General features: G+C 50.6%; 1 long non-coding RNA gene across 12 annotated transcripts; it reads right to left on the bottom strand.

The window, feature by feature from the left end:
- Positions 1-6,592: 6,592 nt before the first annotated feature.
- On the bottom strand, positions 6,593-20,867 carry Gm40576. Of its 12 annotated transcripts, none has more exons than XR_001780697.2 (6): positions 20,680-20,867; positions 18,029-20,322; positions 11,084-14,707; positions 10,311-10,383; positions 10,084-10,185; positions 9,200-9,979 (listed from the first exon to the last, which is right to left on the bottom strand). It is a non-coding gene; the product is annotated as a predicted gene, 40576 (long non-coding RNA). The 12 variants fall into 12 exon arrangements; XR_001780698.2 differs by having other exon boundaries at positions 18,029-18,386; positions 19,660-20,862; XR_001780703.2 differs by having other exon boundaries at positions 11,084-11,509; positions 11,812-14,707; positions 18,029-20,862.
- Positions 20,868-21,270: the final 403 nt, after the last annotated feature.

Here is a 21,270-nt window from a genome sequence, read left to right on the forward strand (position 1 = left end):
AAATACAACCAGAAAACAACGGGTTACCTCCAAAACAGTCATACCATTATTAGCCTCCTTCCTGGCCAGTCATTATGGTAGCATCCGGGGTTCACCATTAGGTACAACTATTGACAGATTTCCTTGCCCAGTAGCCTTCATAGAACCTTCCAGCACTGCAAAAGTTAGTCAGCAGGGAAGAAGTGGCCAGCTGAGTTCCAGCTTGATTTCTTTGTATTCTATAACCCAAGCGTCTTATATCTTCAGCAATGGAGTGTCGTCACTTTGTTCTGGTAGAAAATCCAAGGGCAATGGCAGTAGTCTGTGTTGTTTGTGTAATCTGTGTAGTCTGTGTTGCTTGTGTTGTTGTTCAAGGGTCTCCCTAACCAAAATAACTCACTGGAGCAGTATCTCATGCCTTGCACTAATATTTTTGTTAAATAGCTCATGACTTCTGGAGAAAACATTGTCTACCTATTCAGGGTACCTGCATTCAAATTCCTTTCCTTTTTAAATTATATTTTGTAACAGCTGACAAAGTAGTGGGTTTCTATAAGGTCGGTTTTCCTATATCCTTAGTTCTGGCTAACACTCCATCAGCCTCTCCTCTCCCACCTCCCCATCTGCTCTCACACGTAAAGGACTCCCTTCACGATTCTTTCTTCGTGTGCTCTACTATCCTCTCACCTCTTGCCACGCCCCCTTCTTCTCCCCACTCATGAGCCCTCTCTAGCTTCTATAGATTTTCCAAGTTAAACACACTAATCTGGCAATCCAAAGCGAGAGTCTGATGCAGTGGTTCTCAACCTGTGAATCGAAACCCCTTTGGGTGTCAATGACCCTTTCACAGGGAGGTCATAAATCAGAGAGCTTGCATATCAGATATTTGCAATATGATTCATAAAAGTAGAAAAAAAAATCACAGCTATGAAATAGCAGAAAAAATAGTTTTATAATTGAGGGTCACCACAATATGAGAAACTGTGGTAAAGGGTCACAGTGTTAGGAAGGTTGAGAACCACTGGTCTAGTGTGATACTGTTTAAATCCTGGGCTGAGTGTAAAGCTCATCGGTAGAGCATTTGCTTTGCACGAGTGTAGCCCCAGGTTTGAGCCCAGCGAAAATGGTGCAGCAAGATTATTTACCTAAACCCTCCACACAGAGCACCTCTTACACAGATCAAAGTCTTCTGTAAGAAACTGTAGACTTGGGATGTTCATTCAGGCCCGATGCAACAAAGGTCTCTCTGGAGGGGCACAGGGAAGGTGGAAGATGTGTGGGGTCTACAGGAACTCTTGGCAGGGGCACAGGAAGGTGGGGGATGTGTGGGGTCTACAGGAACTCTTGGCAGGGGCACAGGGAAGGTGGAGGATGTGTGGGGTCTACGGGAAGTCTTGGAACTGTTTTCTCGTCTCCATTTTTCTATGAACCTAAAATTGCCAGAAAATTTAAATTGGAAACAAACAAAAAAAAAAAGTACTTGTTCTCAGTAATACTCATCCTGAGCAACCCGACACAGAGGACTGAATGGCATCTCTCTAAGAAGTTACACATGGGATGAATTTCCTATCGCTAGCTAGCCCTCAGGCGACACGAATCAAAGCCATGGCAGGACGCCACCTCACAGCTGCCACCTCACAGCCCCTGGGAGGACTGAGGTATAGCCTTTGTGGAAACCAGTTAGTGGCTCTCAGAAAGATAACTAGCCAGTGACTGTGACATTCAACAATTCAACTTCCTTGTGTATAGCCCAAAACCTTGAAATCAGGCTTAGGGTTGTGGCTCAGTTCATAAAGAGCTTGCTTGGCATGCACGAATCCCCACCACCATAGAAACTACGCATGAAACACACCTATCATCCCAGCACTTAGGAAGTCAAGGATGGAGGGTGGTAAGTTCAAGTCTAGCCTGGGATGTGATAACTCGCCTTGGTTATCAACTTGATTACATCTGGAATTAACTAACCCACCCCCCCCCAAAAATGGAAGGCACACCTTAGAGAGACTTCTGCTTAACTTGAAGTAGAAAGATCTACTTTTAACTGGATCTTTGAAGATCCACCTTTAATCCAGATCTTGAGTTGGGGAGGCACACCTTCAATCCATATCTTTAATCTTCATCTAGTCTGGTCATCTCTTCTGCTGGAGGTCTATCGAAGGACGTGGAAAAGAAGCTTCTACTCTTTGCCGGCTTATAATGCCTTTCCTCACTGGCATTAGAGCCTACTTCTTCTGGATTCCAGCGTCTACTGAAGGCCATCGAGGCATCCAGCTGTGTGGACTGAGCAACTACTGGATTCTTGGACTTTCCATTCATCGATGGACACTGTTGGATTAGTTGGACTTACAGTTGTAAGTCATTCTAACAAATCCCCTTTGTGTGTGTGTGTGTGTGTGTGTGTGTGTGTGTGCGCGCGCGCGCGTAAAGACAGAGAGAGAGAGAGAGAGAGAGAGAGAGAGAGAGAGAGAGAGAGAATGATTCATTCCATAAATTCTGTTACTCTAGAGAACCCTAATACATGGGTTAAGTGAGAATTGTCTTAAGAATAATCACTCATCATTGAAATCCAGGATCCAAACAAATCATTGTATGTCTATGTCCACGGTGCTGTTATTCGCAAGTGGAACCAGCTGAAGGTCTGTCAGCAGATAACGGTCATCAGATGTGACCACACACATGTGGAGCCTTCTTCAGTTACAAATGAACAGAAAAATCCTGTCACGGCCTAGATACCTGTGAGAGAACCTCCGAGACTCGATGCTGAGGACATCAGCCAGAAACAAGGGAAAACCATGGTAGTCAATCCATGACAGAGAAAGAACAGGGGTGACCATAGGCTGGGTAGAGGGTGACGGGAATCAGTTTAAAGGGTGCAATATGTAGTGATGGTGGCAGTTGTGATACGCTGTGACTACTCTTAAAAAAAAAAAAACTGACAAAACAGGGAAATTCTGTGCTGTGTATGGTTTACTGCATGATTCAATACAAAAGCTATGCAAATAATTTATCATAAAAAGCAAAGCTGATGAGCGCTGTCACCAAAGATGAAGATGATCCTGGACCAGGCCGTCTATCTGAGGATGCTAAGTGGAGAGGGTGGACACCTGGGATGGAGGCAGGCGAGCACAGGGACAGCTTAGCAACGTGGGACTGCACTTGGCTTCAACTATGTATCCTAGGAGCCCATCTTCGGAGAGCTGAACTCATACCCGACTCAAACAATGGGATGGATTTCCTTTCCCGTAGCAATCCCTTTCTGGCTCCTCTTTGGTGGTCAGTTTCCATTCAAACAAATCGTGAAACCCCCTGGGAATGAGAGATAGAGAGCCGCTCCAGTCTGAACCACTTTTGGGTGCATGCGCAACGAGCAAACGATGTCCTCTGAGTGAACTTTGAGGGGAAATCCCTACTTGAGATCATATGCAGAACTGGGCATGCTCACGATTGAAATCAGGTGCATCATGGGAAGTATCAAAGGCTCACATAACCCAAGCCTGTCAATCAAGACAGAGCCCTCCATATCATGCCCCCTAATAACCAGCTCCTCCTTATCCTTGACCCCATAAAAGGAAACCCCAAACACTAACCTTGAATGCTCTGGCTCAAGGGACCTGCTGCTCCGTTGAGCTATAAGACTGCTTTGTTTCTGAGCAAGTCCCCAGCACTGTGCAATCTGTGCATGTGTCTTTAATTCTCCAAGTAAGATGCCAAGAACCCAGAAACGTTTGCCCAGTCTAGGATGTCTGAACCAGCGACAGGATAACAGTGTGTTCTCCCGCTCTGAAGGGGGTCCTGGTGTGGACAAATGAAGAGATAGGAAAAACAAGGGTGCAGGTGTCCAGGGACCAGGGAAAGGCATAGTGGCTTCCACTTTAGAAAAATGGAAAGAATGCTGGAGCCGGGTGGCAGTCGGTCGTGGACACCAGCACCGCGGTACTCAGTGTTACTGATACTGGCACGGAACCCGATGTGAAATGCTCGCAGCATGAGTTCAGATCCTGCGTTCCACCACCAGCCCTGAAAGAAAGAATGCTGCACTGGCGACTTTTACCTTACTTAGATTTTTCCCAGATTTTTTTTTAAGGGAGAGAAAAGCACACCACCACCAACAGTAAACAGAGAGCTCCAGCCTTCAGCCCGGGGATCTCTAAGGCAATCTGGCACATGAGCGGTCAGCAGGGACCTTCCTGCCACCTTTGCCCTCGGAGCTCCATGGAGCAAAGTCTCTCTGTACCTGGCATTGCTTCATCTGGCCAGAGGCCAGTATTCGTAAAAAACGGCAAAGATAAATATTTTCCACCTGGACTTGGGTAGCAGACTACAAACAGAGAGCATTCCGTTTGGGTTATTTAGAGTCACTGCCTTGTTTTGAGCCTCATGCGCTTTCTAACCACTGTCTTGTTGACCCTCCTTAGTTCTAAAAAGTACAGCAGGTCCTGCTTCCTTGAGATGCACGCACCAGCCACAAAGCCTTGTGCATGGCTTCCTGGACTGCTGGGATGAAGCTTCCTTGTGTATCAGTACAATAGTCTCGTGATGTGGCTGCAGGATGCACAGGGTCGTGCTGCACACTGCAGATAGGGATGCTCCCAGAGATGGTCCCAGTGACTACTCCACAGTCACTCTGCTAGCCAAACCTTCCCCTCTGCACTCTGGCTCACTATCCATCCCTCCACCCACTGAACCCATGAAATTAACATATGCAAATAGGAGGCCAGGAACCCCAGCCAGATCCAGAGGGGGCTTCCTGCTCCAAGTGGGGGTTCACAGCAGGATCCGAAACCCCTGAACCCAGAGATTGATCAGCCTAAGATTGTCAACAGAGCACTGTCACCAGTGCACAGTCCCACACTGGGACCTTATCATGACATCATCCTTTCCAAGAACTCCACAGCTCAACCCGATATGCAGCAGGGCTCTGTGACTGGATCCAACCTTTTCCCAGACCGTGCCGGCCCCAGTGGAAGTGCTCTGTTGTGACCACCCTGGGCTGTGACCAGGCACTTTCTGCCTTCCCACACAAAAAGTATCTTTTGCTTCTCTCCTTTGACACTGACTATCTAGCCTAAGGCAGGAACCAATTAAACTAATTAATCCCCAGACACTTGGCTCAGGATGGAGAAACTAGGCCCTCACACTTTGAATAACTCCAGAGGAAACCCTTTGATTCAGAGAGCATCTAGGGACCTTTTGTATCTGGGGCTCTAACTTCCAAGAGCAGGCAGGACCCAGAGACCTCGGTGTCCCGGGTGTCTCTTCTCCAGGCCTCTCTGGAGGGGTCTCCCTGTTGGCTGAACCCAAGACCACATTCAGAGGTATCAGGGACATCAGCTCCTCCTACCTCTTGCATCCTTCCCTAGGATACAAGCCAGGCAGCTGCCCCTAGGGGAACCTCTTGGCACATCCATGAAGGGTTTGAGCTTTTTCTTATAAGGAAGACGATGACCCTCTGATTTGGAAGGGCTTAAATACTTCTAGGTTCAAGAGTACAATTTATTGAAAATGAAGTTCAAAGTCTCAGAAGAGGTGGCCCTGCTCTTAAGACACCTTATCATCAGTGACCAGGTCCCTCATCCAATGCTATTACTGCACAGACAACAGCAGACTCTCCTTGGCTGATGCAGGAGGAGTGACTTTCCACGCTGTTTACTCTCATACCATTCTGGCAAGAGTCGGTGTTGTTCTCTCTCCCTGCAGAAGCAGGAACTCTGGGGCACTTGGAATCTGGTCTCTGCACAGGATTTTCCAGAGCTGTGTCTCTGCAGAGAATGGAGATCCTCTTGCCGAGAGCCTTTGTCACCTTCCTTCCTGGGTTCCTAGCCCCACCCTCTTAACACTGTTAGCAATCGTCTGGAGACAGAAGTCACGCAGCCCCGAACCTGCCTCTGTCACCCTCACACGAGTTTTTATTGTGTCTTTTGGATGAGCCGTGTTTTCAAATTCCCAGCAACTATTTCCAAATCAAGTTTTCTTTTTTTTTTTTCCATTTTTTATTAGGTATTTAGCTCATTTACATTTCCAATGCTATACCAAACGTCCCCCATATCCACCCACCCCCACTCCCCTGCCCACCCACTCCCCCTTTTTGGCCCTGGTGTTCCCCTGTACTGGGGCATATAAAGTTTGCAAGTCCAATGGGCCTCTCTTTCCAGTGATGGCCGACTAGGCCATCTTTTGATATATATGCAGCTAGAGTCAAGAGCTCCGGGGTATTGGTTAGTTCATAATGTTGTTCCACCTATAGGGTTGCAGATCCCTTTAGCTCCTTGGCTACTTTCTCTAGCTCCTCCATTGGGAGCCCTATGATCCATCCATTAGCTGACTGTGAGCATCCACTTCTGTGTTTGCTAGGCCCCGGCATAGTCTCACAAGAGACAGCTACATCTGGGTCCTTTCAATAAAATCTTGCTAGTGTATGCAATGGTGTCAGCGTTTGGATGCTGATTATGGGGTGGATCCCTGGATATGGCAGTCTCTACATGGTCCATCCTTTCATCTCAGCTCCAAACTTTGTCTCTGTAACTCCTTCCATGGGTGTTTTGTTCCCAAATCTAAGGAGGGGCATAGTGTCCACACTTCAGTCTTCATTCTTCTTGAGTTTCATGTGTTTAGCAAATTATATCTTATATCTTGGGTATCCTAGGTTTGGGGCTAATATCCACTTATCAGTGAGTACATAGCCAAATCAAGTTTTCAAAGCGACTTGCATTTTTGACCTAATAGAAACTAGAGAAAGCTGGACAAGGATTCCCCATATGTCTTTAAGACCCCTTTGTTTGTTTGTGTGTTTGTTTGTTTCAATAAAGTTGTGCCTTCTTGTCTCTGCTTTCTTCCTTTCTGCTTGAAGCCCTGTCCGCTTACACTCACCATGCTCTGTGATGTGCCTGGTTCCAGGAGGATTTGGGGCAGTATATACACCCTCAAGCACTCAGCATCCTCCGTGAGGCCAGATATTCCCATTGCCTTGAGACACCCACCATTTCCTGGCCCAGAGGCAGTCTATGGGCCTCACACACTGCACTCCCATCAGACTTTATTTAGAAGCTCTCAGGGGTTCCCTTGTCCTTCCAAATTGGACACAGACCCTCAACTGGAGGTCAGAGCCCCAACAGGACTCAACCCTCTCAGTAAGTCTCACCAGGCAAACCCTCCCTCCACTCTGGTCTAAGAAGTCATTGTTTCCCAGCAAGGTGTCCTCATTGCTTGCAGGCTCTACCTCATGAGCTTCCTTCCCGTCAGCCACCAGACCCTTGCACCATGCCATCTGACTGCTGTTTCTGCAGCTGCCTCGGCAGAGCCCTGTGGGCTTGCTGGCCTGTGTGATCTCACTGTTCTGAAGGTGAGTGTCCAAGACAGCCCTTACTGTGTCAAATCAGAACAGCAGCAGGCTGGCAGCTCTGCAAGCCCTCTGTTTCCTCACCTTCCATAGCACCTAGAAGGCATTTATCACCTTCTCTGTGGCTATGACTTTTCCATCTCCTTCTTGCCTTTGTGGTAACACTGGACCCATCAGACAATCTGGGATCCCGCTCATTAGCTGTGACATACCTGTGAAATCCCTCTGGGACCTTTATCTGGTCAAACACAGGATACAGGTTTTGGCTTACTCCAACTCATGCCATCCATTCACTTCCACTGTCCCCACAGGCAAAGGAATCCTGAGGCTCCCACAGCAGGGAGTGTTAGAGCCCCATGAAGATGAAGGCTGAATCCCGGCGAGGCTCCTGTGGGCCCTGATCTATGCTCACACACCAGCTGCCTGGATCACCTCCAGCCACCACGTTGATAGTGGGTATCCTGGGCTTCAAAGCAATTGATTATAAAGGTACAAGCCTGGGTTGGCAGTTCATCCCTGGTTCTGGAGTGGCAATGACTACCACGGAACAAAGTCCTCCCTGCTCTCCATGGGCCTAGTTCTTTCCCACAAAGACGCCTGAGCCAAAAGCACTGGCAAAGGAGTACACAGACCTGAGCTGAGCCAAGAGGCCTTGAGTCAAAGCCAGCCACTGAGTGTCAATGCAGCAGCACGTACTTAGAGAGCGCACACACACACAAGCACGCTCTCACACACACATGCACAACACATACACAATCGTGCACACAGGCACTCAAGTGGGCAGACTTCATAGGTTAGAAGTAGACTCACATCTACACATTCTGGGCCTTGGTCTAAAAGAGGGGACAGGACTGCATCCTTCATGTCCTCCTTTCTGACTGGTTCTAGCCAGAATGCAGTTGGGATAAGAGGAACATGCCCCCTGCCCCCCACCTCCCATCTTAGTCCATGAGTTCTGAGCTCCTTGTGGAGGGCAACAGAACAACAGGCCAGCTGTGGGGTCTTACTGCTAACCTGTGCTGGTTAGACCTTTGTTAGCTTGGCATAAGCTAAAGTAATCTAGGAAGATGAAACCTCCATGGAGAAAGGGTCTCCATCAGACTTGTGATAGGCGAGCCTGTTAGTTAATGATTGATGTGGGCAGACACGCCTGGGGTGTATAAGAAAGCAAGCTGAACAAGCCGTAGCGAGCATGCCAGTTAGCAGCATCCCACTAAGACTCCACTTCAGTTCCTGCCTCCAGGTTTCTGCTTCTGGTCCTGCCCTGATTCCCTTCACGCTGAGCTGGAAGCTGGTAGCTGAAGTAAACCCTTTCCTCCCCAAGTTGCTTTTAGTCAGTATTTTATCCCAGCCTCAGAAAGCAAGCTAGGATAATCCCCTTGACCTACATGTGTTTGGAGCATGCCAGGAGGAAGATGCATGCTCCTGTCCTGCTCCAGCCACTGCTGAGGGGCAGCTTTGTGCTAAATGCAAAGCCCTGTGACAGACTCCCCTGGGTCCCCTCAACCTCCATGGCCTGTGTAGTCATGAAGGAGCCTGGGGACACAGGGAGAGGAAAAGCTATTGGTCCACAGTACACAATGGATCCTTGATCAAGCAACACCTACAGGTTTAGAAGGCCTGTGGGGCTTAGCTCCTTAGCGGCACTGACCACACACACTCAGAGTAGATGGATGGCAGAGCCACTGGCTCCTTTTATGATATGAGCAGGCGGCTCTGAAGACGGTCTCAGCAGAAGAGAAAGGCTGCCTTGGCTCCTTTAGCATCCTCCATCAGATGAGGCCAGGGCCCACAGAGAGTGCCGTCTCTCAGCTCCTCTGCCAGCATCCAGGGAGTGGCCAATGAGTCCATGAGAAGGGTCTGGTGGAGAACTGAGCCCTGGGAAGTAAAGAGAAGATTCATGAAGTATAAAGAGCTAGGCCTAGAGGAGACCCATCAGTGAGGCCTTGTCTAATGTCTAATGAACCAGGCGAAACCACTAACCAACCTTCCCTACCATGTGTCATGGCCTGGGTGCCCCGTGTGTGCCACTGGATAACAGTCTCCCCACCAAGGGATCCAGAGACACCTCAGGCTGCATTCTGCCAAAACTATACTTCTCTGCAAGGTCCATTTAGGGAGTGAGCACAGAAGGGTGAATAGGAAGGTGGACTTCAAGGAGGCCTGTGTAGGCACGGGGTGCCATAGAGAAGGGTGGAGGGCTGGTAGCTCTTCCAGTGTCTGAGGCGGGTGTCCTGCTGAACTTGCCTTCCTGTCCCCTCCATGAGAACATCACACTCTTGCCAAGTCCCCAGCAGTCAGATAGCTCACTTCTGAGCTTATCCCAGCTGTGATGAGGGGGCTTTGAAGCATCTACAGATCCTAAACTTAGCTATCCACTGTCCCAAGGAAAGGTCCCAAGTAGGTTCTGAGTGTGATAGAGTCTGCATTGACATTGGTTGTCCAGTAAGACAAGCTATGGCACTGTGCATCATGTGTCCCCAACATTCACTTGCCCTTCTTTGCTGAGAGGACCCTTTTGGTCTCCAGTAGGTTACAGAGCCACCCTCTAGGACGATGCACCCAACATCCTCACAATGCATTTCGTCGGCGGGGCGTGATTGGACATGCTGTGTTCTGTCTTCTTCATCAGGCTACATTGTGGGGTCTGAGGACAGGCGAGGCCTTTTGGAGAAGATGGCAACAGGGTATGGTGTGAGCCCGTAGTACCCAGACCTGGCAGCAGGCTAGGCACCCCAGCTTGGCTTACACAGAAAAATGATATGGACCTTCCTCATGATGCTCACAGATCCATTGGGACCCTCATTACTGTTGCTGGCCCTGGCATTTAAGGCAGCAAGCGTCTGGCACACACAGGTCCTGACAGTCAGCTGGAGAGGGAAAGAAGGAAGCTTGCCATGGTCGGGGGGGGGGGGTGGTGGTGGTTGTTTTCTGTGTTGTGCTATTTAACTGGGAGGAAGCTGTTGTGAGATTGCTGGTGATTCTTTATGTCTACCTTTTCAAGAAAAAGCGGCATCATCCGTCTCCATGGTGATGCGGAAATGCGGGCTGTAAACAGAGGTGCACGCCTGTACACGTATGAAATGTGTTGCTAGAGTTTGGCCCTTGCCATCACCGAGGGGGGCAAGCAGGTGATTAGCTCTTTCCAGAAAGTCTGAGTGAGCTTCTGTCTTTAGGTAGCTGGATCAATGTATCTCCCAAGTAGAGATGGCTCTCTCCATCAGTGATGCATATCCCCCGCCCCACGAGGGTGGATGTGGCAATTCCATGGGACCTTGCAAGGGAAGCACTCAGAACCATACTTAGTACCCAGTGATCTCTCAGGAGCACGCAAACCCAACACTGTGGGACTCAGGTCAGAAAATGTCAGCAAGATGTTGCTGTCCAGGGATGCCTGAGTCAGGGGACTGACCAGCCAGTGAGGGAACTGAGAGAGCTAGCTGGAAACGTGTGAAACCTGAGTGGAGCTCCTGGGCTGATGGGGGACCTGACAGTCACAGAGCAGCTGTGACAACGCAGCCTCTGCAGAGACAGCAACCATGAGCTGAGGGTCTTGGCTTGTTGGGGAAGACAACAGGGGTCTCTGGATGAACTCTGGGGAGCAGTGACATGGGACAAGGTAGGTATCAGCTCACAGGAGGACCACTAAGTTAACCCCACCCCACCACAGCACCCTGCCTGCATCTCAGACCACTGTTAAGGGGAGGAAGTGGGTTAAAGCCACCTTTCTGTCCTCCCAGGGTCTTGTTCCCTCCGAAATCTCCTCACCTAGAAGCATGGCACTGTAACCTTGTCATGTCTGTGACTGAGGGTCCTCCTGTGACTCTGCACACACAGTAGGCACTTCTAGTGGAGGAAATCTGGCACATAGTAGGTACAAGAGGACATCTGATGAGGAAGGTCCGAGAAACAGGATGGGTACTGGGTAACATCAGGTAGGAGACATGTTAGCACACTGTAGTACTTGAACACTGGCCAAGCTAGCCCCTGGCCATTCTTTGGGGGTACACAGAGGTTGCATGGTCTGACCTGCATGTGTACTCCCCTCGCCCCAGAACCTCAGTCCCCAGGCCTCTCCTTGGTCACCTCTGCCAGGATCTGGGTGTCCTCAGGAGACCCCGGGAAGCGGGTGCCGCAGAACTGGGAGGCAGTGTTCCCTTCCGTCTTCACATCGGGCTGAGACTCAAAACAAAACTGTCAGATTTCAGAACATTTCACAGCAGCAAAAATAACTGCACTTGGGGAAAAAACATGCAGACACTTCTCAAAGTCATGTAGTCGCTTCAACAATGTGCCAAAGGCTTCTGGAATTGACAGGTTCGGTTTGCCACGCACCAAATGCGCCTACCCCTGCCAGCCTCATCTCCCGAAGCTCCCGAAGTCTTTGTGTGCCAAAGCCGTGGTACAGAAAAGACAGCAAGCAAGCAGGACGCCACGGGGCTGCCTTGGCTCGGCCCTATTACATTACAGCTTCAAAAACCCTGCCCAGAACTCACAGGTCCCACATGCCAAGTCCAAGGTGACTGAAGCAGGAGCAGGCAGATGGGGGCCACATTCAATCGCATCTGATTGCACGCAGGGCTCTCCCCGTTGGCCACTGCATTTGGTCTTCCCAGCCACCTACAAGAGACATGTCTCTGCTGTGCAGATGGAGGTATCCCTGGTCAGAGGCAGCCTTCCTTTCCTGGGAAGGAATCCTATTGGCTTCTGTCAGGGCTCTGCATCCTCTGCAGCAATATGAGGAGTGGCTGGAGGACTGCAGGGAAGAGCCCTTACTCTGAAAGCATGTGGACCTGGGTTCGAGTCTCCAGTGCCCACACTAAAAAGTGGAGCATGGTTGCCTGCACCTATAACCCCAGCTTTGGGAAGAATGTTGGAAGCAGGAGGACCCAGGGACTATGAGGCAAGGCAGCCCAGCTAGAAAGGAGAGCTTTGGGTTCAGTAGAAGACGTTTTCTCAAGGTAATAAGGCAGTGATTGATTGATAGCTGGCGTTTTGCTCTGGCCTCTTAAAGTGCAGATATGGATGCACGCACCCATACAGGTACATAGGCCACATACACACAATAAAATTAAAACACAGTTTTTAAAGGAGGACAAAGGGGTGGTTAGGCATGTAGTTTCCCAACCAAAAATAGTAGTACCTTCTGTCCTCCTTAAGCATCTAGGTTGGTCACATGGCACATTTGATCACTGGGTGTGGGCAATGCCCTCTGACCCTGTTCTCACCTTCTCAGGGCAGGAAATGAAAGAAAGGCTCATCTTAGATGGCACGGAGAAGTCACTTGCGGATCAGCAGGGCCATGAGAAGCATAGGGGCTGAGCTGGCACTGTGAAGCTGCCCCAGGAGAACCTGGACCCTGTCCACACCATTGTGGCCTCTGAGGGAAATTAGCACTTAACCTACAGTGAGTGTCGGGCAGCAAGACTTGCCACGGCCCCTCCCAGAGCTCAGAACAAAGAGCCCAAACAGGGAGCTTTGCAGAATCCCATCCAGGGAGAAGCAGAGACAGGTGAAGGAGGTCTTCATAAAGACAGGACTCTATCCTGGCTAGGACTCTGGGTCCAAGCAAGTAGAAGAACAAATGCCCTTGAACTGGAGCAATGGTAGAGAGATGGAGAGATGTCAGCATGTTGGACATGGGCTTCAGAGGGAGCTTGGGGAAGACACTGGCACTGAGTGAAGCCATTGAGGGTGGTAGAGGATACTGTGGGAGAGCCAGTGTGCCTGTGTCTTTACTGGGAGTCGGGATACACCAGCCCAGACTCGGGCACTGTAGAGTGACTGAAAGGAGGTGCCCAGCAGGCAATACAGGTCTGGACGTCAGAAAATGGCCCGAGAGTGTAAGGGAAGGGATTGACCACTGATGCTTAGCAGTGGGTACCAAAGGCGGCAGTGAGACTGGCTGGGAGAATGAAAGGTGACCCAGTGAGAACGAAAGAGGAGTCTAAGGAACAGCAGACTTTTAAGGTTGATAGAAAGGAAAGGGCCTTTGGGGGTGCCCTGGGAGAAGGAGGATCCCCAGAGGAAAAGGGGGGGTATGAGAATTGCAAATCCAGAAGTCCTGAGAAAGAATGGGCTAGCTGGGTCAGTACAGTCCATCAGATCAACCAAGATGGCTACGTTGGGGGTGGAGGGAGCGGATGGCAGATAGCAGAGGATGCAACACAGAGAGTAAAGTCAACCCAGGACCACACAGGACATGTGAGAGCCTTTGGGGGTGAGCAGGGGGCTTTAAGGTATGAGGAACAGGGACACGGGCATGTGGGATCCTGGAGGAGCGCAAGGGTGCCTGGCAGAGGTGGCTCTGTGCAGCAGTACATCTTATTTCAAGGCTAATCTTCGCCATCCTCCAATTTCCACCGCTTTCTACTTAATATTTTCCTTAGATTCAATCCAAAATAGTCTCAAGTTTTAAACCTGCCTTCTGCTAGACAACACTCTCAATAAAAATCCAAATTTGTTGGAATATTTTTTTCTAATACACATGAAAAAAAATGTGCCATTATATAAAAGAGCTGTCCGGACACATCTGAAATTGCCTTGAAACCCGCAGAGTTCCCCTAGCCTTAGGAACTTGGGATAGGGGAGGGGCACACACGTGTGTCTGGAGTCAGGTGACATAAGGTGGCCTCCAGGCTCTGCTAACCCCAGCTGGATGATCTCCGGCATGTGATGTAACCTCTACCAGCTCCAAACTCCATCTCTCTAAAGTGAGATAAGCTTGTCTGTCTGTCTTTCTGTCTGTCACAAGCAGAGACGTCGAGGCGATGTGAGGTCAAGAGAGAAGCACAGTCCTTAGCAGACTGGCCTTAGCAGTCAGCCCTGTGAGCATTTGGCATCATGTTGATGAAGATGGTCCCTATGGGAAGGACAGATGGACACACACAGAGGCAACATGCCAAGGTACCTGTGCCTGGCCCACCTCTCTCTAGCCAGGGCTGTGAAATGTTCCAGCTAGACTCTGGAATAGATTACTAACCGCTAACTTCAGAGCCTCCATGCCAGAGATGAGTATGAACAGACCAGAGTGTGTACCCGGCTCCACGCTCCAGCGTTGATTGGCTTCTGGGAGGATCTACCAGGGAAAGAAGCTCCAAAGTACAGACAGGCTCTGCCTCCCAGGGCTGTGCTCACAGCGGGTAAACATGCAGAGGCTGCCGGGTACCACACCACATGACAGCCAGGAGATTCCAGCTTGCCCACAGGCTGAGGACCAAGGGAGAAGCAGTGTAGCCTGAGGCCATCACTCCTGCCCTGTTCGTGGTGCAGTGTACTTACGATGAGAATGCATGCCTGTGGATGCTAAACTTCTTCCCCACTTTTCCTCCTTTCTAAGTTTGGTCCTCTCTAACTGTTTTTTAAGTTGGGTTCCGTCTGAACTATGAGGATCTGAAAAAAAAAAAAAAAGAAGAATCCCCAAATCTCTTCTGAAACTGCTTTCTACCTGGTCTCTGTTGGGGTAAGCAAGCCTTGAACCAGCTCTTCTAGAGCCTGACTAAGCCCTGTGTTGAAACTCTAGCCCTGTTCCCCTCACTGACATCGCCAAGCCCACTATGACCCACATCTTGATAGCTCGCGCAACGCAGTTTGTAAAGATAAAACAGCCTTGTCTGGACAGACAACTCCAGGAGAGAGAAACTGCAGCCTTGCACATGGTCCAGAAGCCACATTTAACATCCCATTCCCCAGTTCTCCCACATAAACCCCAAGTATCCCCTTTCTCTTTAGCAGACACCCCTCTCCTTCTGTGTCTGTCCCTTGCTGTTAGAAATAAACAGTCCAGCCTATGGAGGTCATTCTCCTGTCTCTTTAATCTGTCTCGGAATCTAACATTAGGTTCCCTCCGATGTCTAACAGTCTCCCCTTGTTGGGGGAGTCAGGGAACTGAGGGACAGGAGAAAAATTTGAACTAGGATATAGCTTTAGAGAGTAGTCTGGTTTTCTCCCCGCTTAACAAGTACAGAAACTGAGGCTCAGAAACTCAGAGGACTCAAAGCTGTCGTCTGGCTAGAAGTGGTGTGCGCAGCCTGTCTTTGCCACGGGTTCATGAAAGCATTTTCCCAGGGACTTTGCTACATACACGGAAGCACCCTAAGGACCTCGTCTCTCTCTCTCTCTCTCTCTCTCTCTCTCTCTCTCTCTCTCTCTCTCTCTCTCTCTCTCTCCTCTCTGCAGCTGCCAGATTGTTCCCTGGAAAACAAGCAGTCTGGCTCCGTCATGGTTGACTAGGTACAGAAAGAAAGAACTCCGCTCAGGGTCAGAGGGCAGAGCCCAGAAAGCATGTTCCGTGTTACCCTGGCTGTGCGCTTGGCAGAAGCCGCTGCAGCCTGGCTGACCAAGGAGCCAAGTAAACCCCTCTCTCTACTTCCAGCACTGGCTGGGCCAATGACAACCTGGGGACAACTGAGGATCTGGCTGTAACCAGGTAAGGTGTTCCTGTGATTAGCATGAAGGTTTACTGTCCCAAGAAGCCCCACCTACCCCTCTCCAGGGTAGTGGGATGTCCCTGTTCCTTCCAGGACCTTACTAGGCCCCCAGGGCAAAGGTGAGCCCTTCCCAGTCCTGTTGAATTGCATCAAATTCCAAACTGGCTGGGTCCAAAGAGCAATCCCAAACACGCTTCTATAAAAATGTGTTGTAAAAGAGCATTCTCCACTCACACTGGCCCTCTGCCCGCTTCCACTTTGGGGTTCTGGGCAGAATTTGAGAAGCAAACTTCTCACCAATTACCATGAACAAAACAACTCCCAGAAGATGCAAGCTGCTGCCAGGCCCAGCCAGGGACAAACCCCATATACAAACAGTTTCCATTCTGTTTCAGGAAACCCCCAGAGATGCCCCTCACGAGGCCGAGGCCACAGCCCGCCCTGCCCCATCGGCCCCTGGCATCTCTCACCTGTGGCTCCACTCCTCAGCTCGGGCAGCCAGAACAAGCTCGCACAGACACACGAGTCCAAGAACACGAGATGGAAAGTCAGGCAGCCACCCTGAGACCCAGGCCTCCCACCTATCACTCATTGCAGCCGCGGCCAGACAGGATGCTGCTTACCCTGGGCGCAACTCTGGCCACATCCAAAGCTTTCCAAGGGCTGGAGGGCTTTGGGGACCCCTCCCCTCTCACCTCATACTTTATATGATCAGGGGAAAGACAAGCAAAGGAAAGCACCCCTCCCTGTGGCTAAGACCATGTCCCCAAATGATCCCATGCGCTAAGAACTGGGCCTTTCCGGAGCAGATTGGAAAATCCTCCGGAGTGAGTGGGGGCCTTGCCAGCTGCTTGAGAAAATGTCTTTTCAGAGTGTACGGGAGTGATCTCTGCATCCCTCTCGTTCTAGGTTGGGCTAAGGGCGGCATGATCCTATGGTATGGGTTGAAGACTGGAGTCCCAGACAAGCATCTAGCACGCATCCGGTCTTCCTCAAGGAGGCTCCACCCAAAGTAAGAGGTGATCCTGCCCGGCTATGCACCACGCGGTGCAATCCTGAGGAGCAGGAACAATTAGGAAAGGCTTCCTGGGCAGTTGGCTCCTGCGGATAAGTAGTTCTTACACAAAAACAGTGTGGACCTAACACAACATTCAGGGGAAGGAAAGAATTACTGAGTCCACAATTGCATATCAGCATCCCACAGACAGCATGTGCAGTTGCAAGGCTGGCCTGGCCAGCTGCAACCCCGAGGAGAGATGAATCTAGCAAGAAAGGAGGGGAGATGCTGGCTGGCCTGGCAGGAGGCGTCTGCAACCACCAGCAGCGTGGGCTTTTGAAAAACTGTGTGGAGTCACAGAAGGCTCCAAATAGGCAATGGCACAAGGTCGTGTCTTAGAAAGCCCACACTGGTGGCAAAAGAGCACAGAGCAGCACCAACAGAGACCGGCCATTGGGGGACTAGCAATGTCCTTTCTGAATTCCCAACTCTCCAGTGGCCCTGGGGCGTGTGGCTTGGCTTCCCTGTCTAAATGGGCACCTGGCTCACTGGCTCACTGACCTCTCAGTTGGCTACCAAGGACAGCTGGATGCTATCAGACTTTATGAGCAGGATCTCAGCTGAACAGAGCTCCCTCCCTCAGGGCAGGTCCCCTTCCTAGTGACCCACATCTAAGGGTGCCAGGTAAAGTCTGATAAAGAGCTACAGCTGGCTCAGAAGACCCTATGCAGGTGCTGACAGAGTAGAGGGAACCCAGTCTAGAGCATTTCCTGAGGTTCATGACCGCATTCTGCCCTTAGGGAACAGGAGGTACAGGTGCAGTGAGCATGCAAGAACTCGGGAGTGGTAAAGAGCGGCAACTGTGTAGCGCTTGGTTCCATGAGCAGAGGGTGGGGTTATGAGACTGTAGACTGACCACAGGACCCAAGGATGCTGCACAGCTCTGGTAACAAAGTTCCTGGTCAACTGGGTCAGCTGGGAGGGAAGCCACGGTAGGGAATACTGAGAGCCTGGCTGTGTGTGATGCTTGGACTTTATTGCCAGTCTGAAACGAGGCATGGTGGCACACGCCTTTAATCTCAAACACATGCGAGCAGAAAGAAGCAAGCAGATCTCCGTGATTTCAAAGCTGGTCTGGTCTACATGGTAAGTTTGAGGACAGCCTGCTCTACATAGGAAGATCCTCAATTTGCCTAAGGGACCAGAAAATTACACTCTGGGTGTGTCTGTGAGGACATGTCCAGAGAGGACTGAAATGTGGGGCAGTAACTGAGGGAAAACACTCACCGGATGTGGGCAGTGCTGTCCCAAAGGCTGAAGAGAAGAATGCCAGCCAGCAAGCACAGACTCCATCTTCTGCAGCAAGTGCTTCGACAGCTACGTGGACTCACATCAGTGGCTCCCAGGGAAAACCCAGGCCGTGAACCTGGGGCTGAATCACTGTTCTCTCTCATTCTGGGGCTCCCAGCTTCTTGTACTGTACTGCAGCTACGCAGCTACTAGGTTCTCTGCCTCTTCAGTGTGCAGATGGCCACTGTTGGACTAGGTAGCGTCCACTAAATGTAGGTAAAGTCAAGCTAATCTCAAATCTCCAGGTTCCCCTGAGGGTCTCGGAACCCACACAAGCATCTAGTCATTACTCGTCCTTGGGAGAAAGCAGATGCCTGACTTCACTTTAAGGCCCGTAAAAACCTCCTCACCCTAGGATACCACACACCCTTCAGAAAGCATCCTCTCTCCCATCTTGGCCGCTAACCTAATGCCCAGAGACAAACCACACTGTTAAATTTACCAAGTTCCCAAGTTCGAGGAAAAAGAGGAGGCTGGACCCCAGAGCCCACAAAAGCATGACTGATTCAGGACTGAACTCTGGAGAGTACTGCTCAGGGTTGAGACCACCAAGGACCCTCACTACTGCACAGGCAAAGTGGCTCCTGGAAACCTCGGGCCGGTAACACAGGCACCAACAGGTGGAGACACCAGAGTTGTTGGGGCAGATAAGGAAGGGCTCAGATGGGAAAGGGCTCAAAGACATGGGTGTGGGGAGCAAGCATAGTTATCAACATCACCTCTCTGGGGACTGGGCCCATCCAAACATCTCCCTCTACTCTCCTAAGAGCAACATTGTGTCTTTAGCTTGGCTAGAGGTGGGATTCTCAGCCTGCACATATGACTGAAAGCCTGGTGGTTGCTCCAAGCTACTTGGAAGGGGCTGGGGAAGTACAAGATCAGGAGAATTCCTCCAAATGGGCAAGGTATTTAGACCTGGTGGGATGAGTCCCATATTGCTTGTGAGAAGATCTGAAGTTAAGAGTACAGACGGATTCGTGGCGATAGGGTGTGGCTCGGCCAGCCTAGCACTGGCTTGAACTTGAGGAAATCGAGATGTAAAGCAGGGCATGCAGGTAGGATTGTGCATAAAGTGGGGAGGCCCCCAGCTTCACATTCACACCCACAGCAAATTTCTCCTTCATGACAGATCCAGAAATCATGAATGGTGACCATCCCCACTGCAGAATCAGGGGGCCTTCTTCCTCTGACCCACGCTGCTCCTCCAAGAGGCACAGCTATCCCTCAGAGCAAGGTACCCATGAGAGGAACTGATCGGCGAGAGCTTCAGATCCCTCAAAGATCTGTCTGAAGGAGGCAGAAAAGGTCTCCAGCTTTAATGAGTAGCTGAGGATCAGAGGTCTGTAGCCCTGGGCTCCACCTATAGAACCCTCACAGACAAGCAGTGAGGTTAAATAGCTCGGGAGCCTGCGATGGGCAAGGCAGGGTCTCCCACCTTCCTTCAACACTTGGACTTTGGCATCTGCAAACTTGTGCTCTCTCAGGCATGCTACAGTGATCTTCTTACCCAGTCACCCAGTTCCACACAGGCGCCTGCTGCAGGCATTGGCCCAGAGAACCAAGCTTACCCATAAGGAAGCATGCGGTGGCTCTGTGGGTCTTTCCACCAAGCAAGAGGGGAGATGTGGCAGACCCTCATCTGAGCCATCAACATCTAGAATAATACTTAGAGAAGATTCCAGAAAGCCTCAGTTTCCCCATCTGTGGACAGGATTCCTTGGCAGTTGGGTGGGTGAGTGGGGGCTTCTGAGACACATTCTGACCCAACAGAAGCAACAGAGAGATTTCAGGTCACTCTCTAGGCCTCATAAAAGCCACATTGTTACAGAGGCATGTGTAAATCAGTGGGTATCTTGGCCAGGGCCTTAGGAATCAAGGTCCTAGCCTCAGATCACTATTCTGCAGAAGCCCTGCTAGTTTCCAGGGTCTAGAAACGCCACACTACCCTCTAAGCAGCCACTTCCAGCCTCACTTGTGGTCCCCTGACCCCCACTGACCCTCCCTGCCACAAGCAGGCTTTCTCCTGACTCATCGAGGTATAGATACCCTGCAAGGCGGAGGTCAGCCGAGCAGCCTCCTGGCCAGCTCTAAGGAGCACTCTGCATAAACAGCCCTACCACTAATGAGAGCTTCCAAAGTAGCCTGCTCCCTGGGGACCCGGACTTCCAGTTCTCAGCAGCCATGTGGGAAGGGAAATGTTCCAGAGGCATCCTGGTAGAGGTAGTCGGAGCCTAAGGTGAGAACAGGAGAGGAAGGAATCCTAAGAAGGGTTGCAAGAGGAATGCCGCTCTGCCTTGGGAGTCCTCATGCCTCCCACCCCCGATGCCAGGTCAACACAACGCTTGCCCATCACAGGATCAGAGTTGAAGGGATGCCAGAGTCATGGATCTGGGAAAGAGGACCTGGGCCTCGGCCTGCTGCATAGTGACAAGGCTGTCTGGGGAGCTGCTGAGTATGAGCAAGCGTACAGTCCTGACATCTGGAGAGACGTCTGTCAGTTTGGGCCACTGTGAGGGTTATAATTCCTCAGAAGAGCAGGGCTCCAATGACGTGGAGCCTCAGAGCCTCAGCTCTGGACCTCTGCTTACCCTGTCCAGCTCCGCTGCACAACAGAAGTTTTCCTCCAGCACAGGAAGTCCAGAGTCCATGGCCTTAGCGGGAAGCTCATCTGCCTCCTGTACAAGTTTGCTTCCTCTAATAAAGGGCTGGGGACCCTGAGGTCCATCGCCCGGCCTGGGACAGGCCCCTAGAGGAAGGTATTGGGGTCCTACTCCACCAGGGGCAGCCTAAGCAGAGCCTCTTCTTCACACCCCTAGAGTGTTATAGGGACCCTGGTACAGCAGAGCCTCACTCCCTCTGTTAGAATGCCCCCTCCCGCTGAGGCTGTTGTAAGGAGGTCTCTTGCTTTTTTTCCCCTCCATCTCAGGAGCAATTTCAGTCAACTCCTGAAAAGGAACTCAGAAAGGACATAGAAAAAAAAAAATATATATATATATATATATTCTTCTCAGAAGCCCCTTTTACCCAGTATCCAGTCTATGTAAGTAGACATATAAGAAAGAGGTATAGAGGGTTAAGGACCCCTAAAACTTAAGGCTCGATAGGGGGAAACGTAATGGTACTCCATACCTGAGGCCCCTGAAGATAGAGAAATTACTACCACCTATTGCTGCTCCTTA

The sequence above is a fragment of the Mus musculus genome, chromosome 12 (assembly GCF_000001635.26).
Source record: "Mus musculus strain C57BL/6J chromosome 12, GRCm38.p6 C57BL/6J".
Taxonomy (NCBI): Eukaryota; Metazoa; Chordata; class Mammalia; order Rodentia; family Muridae; genus Mus; species Mus musculus.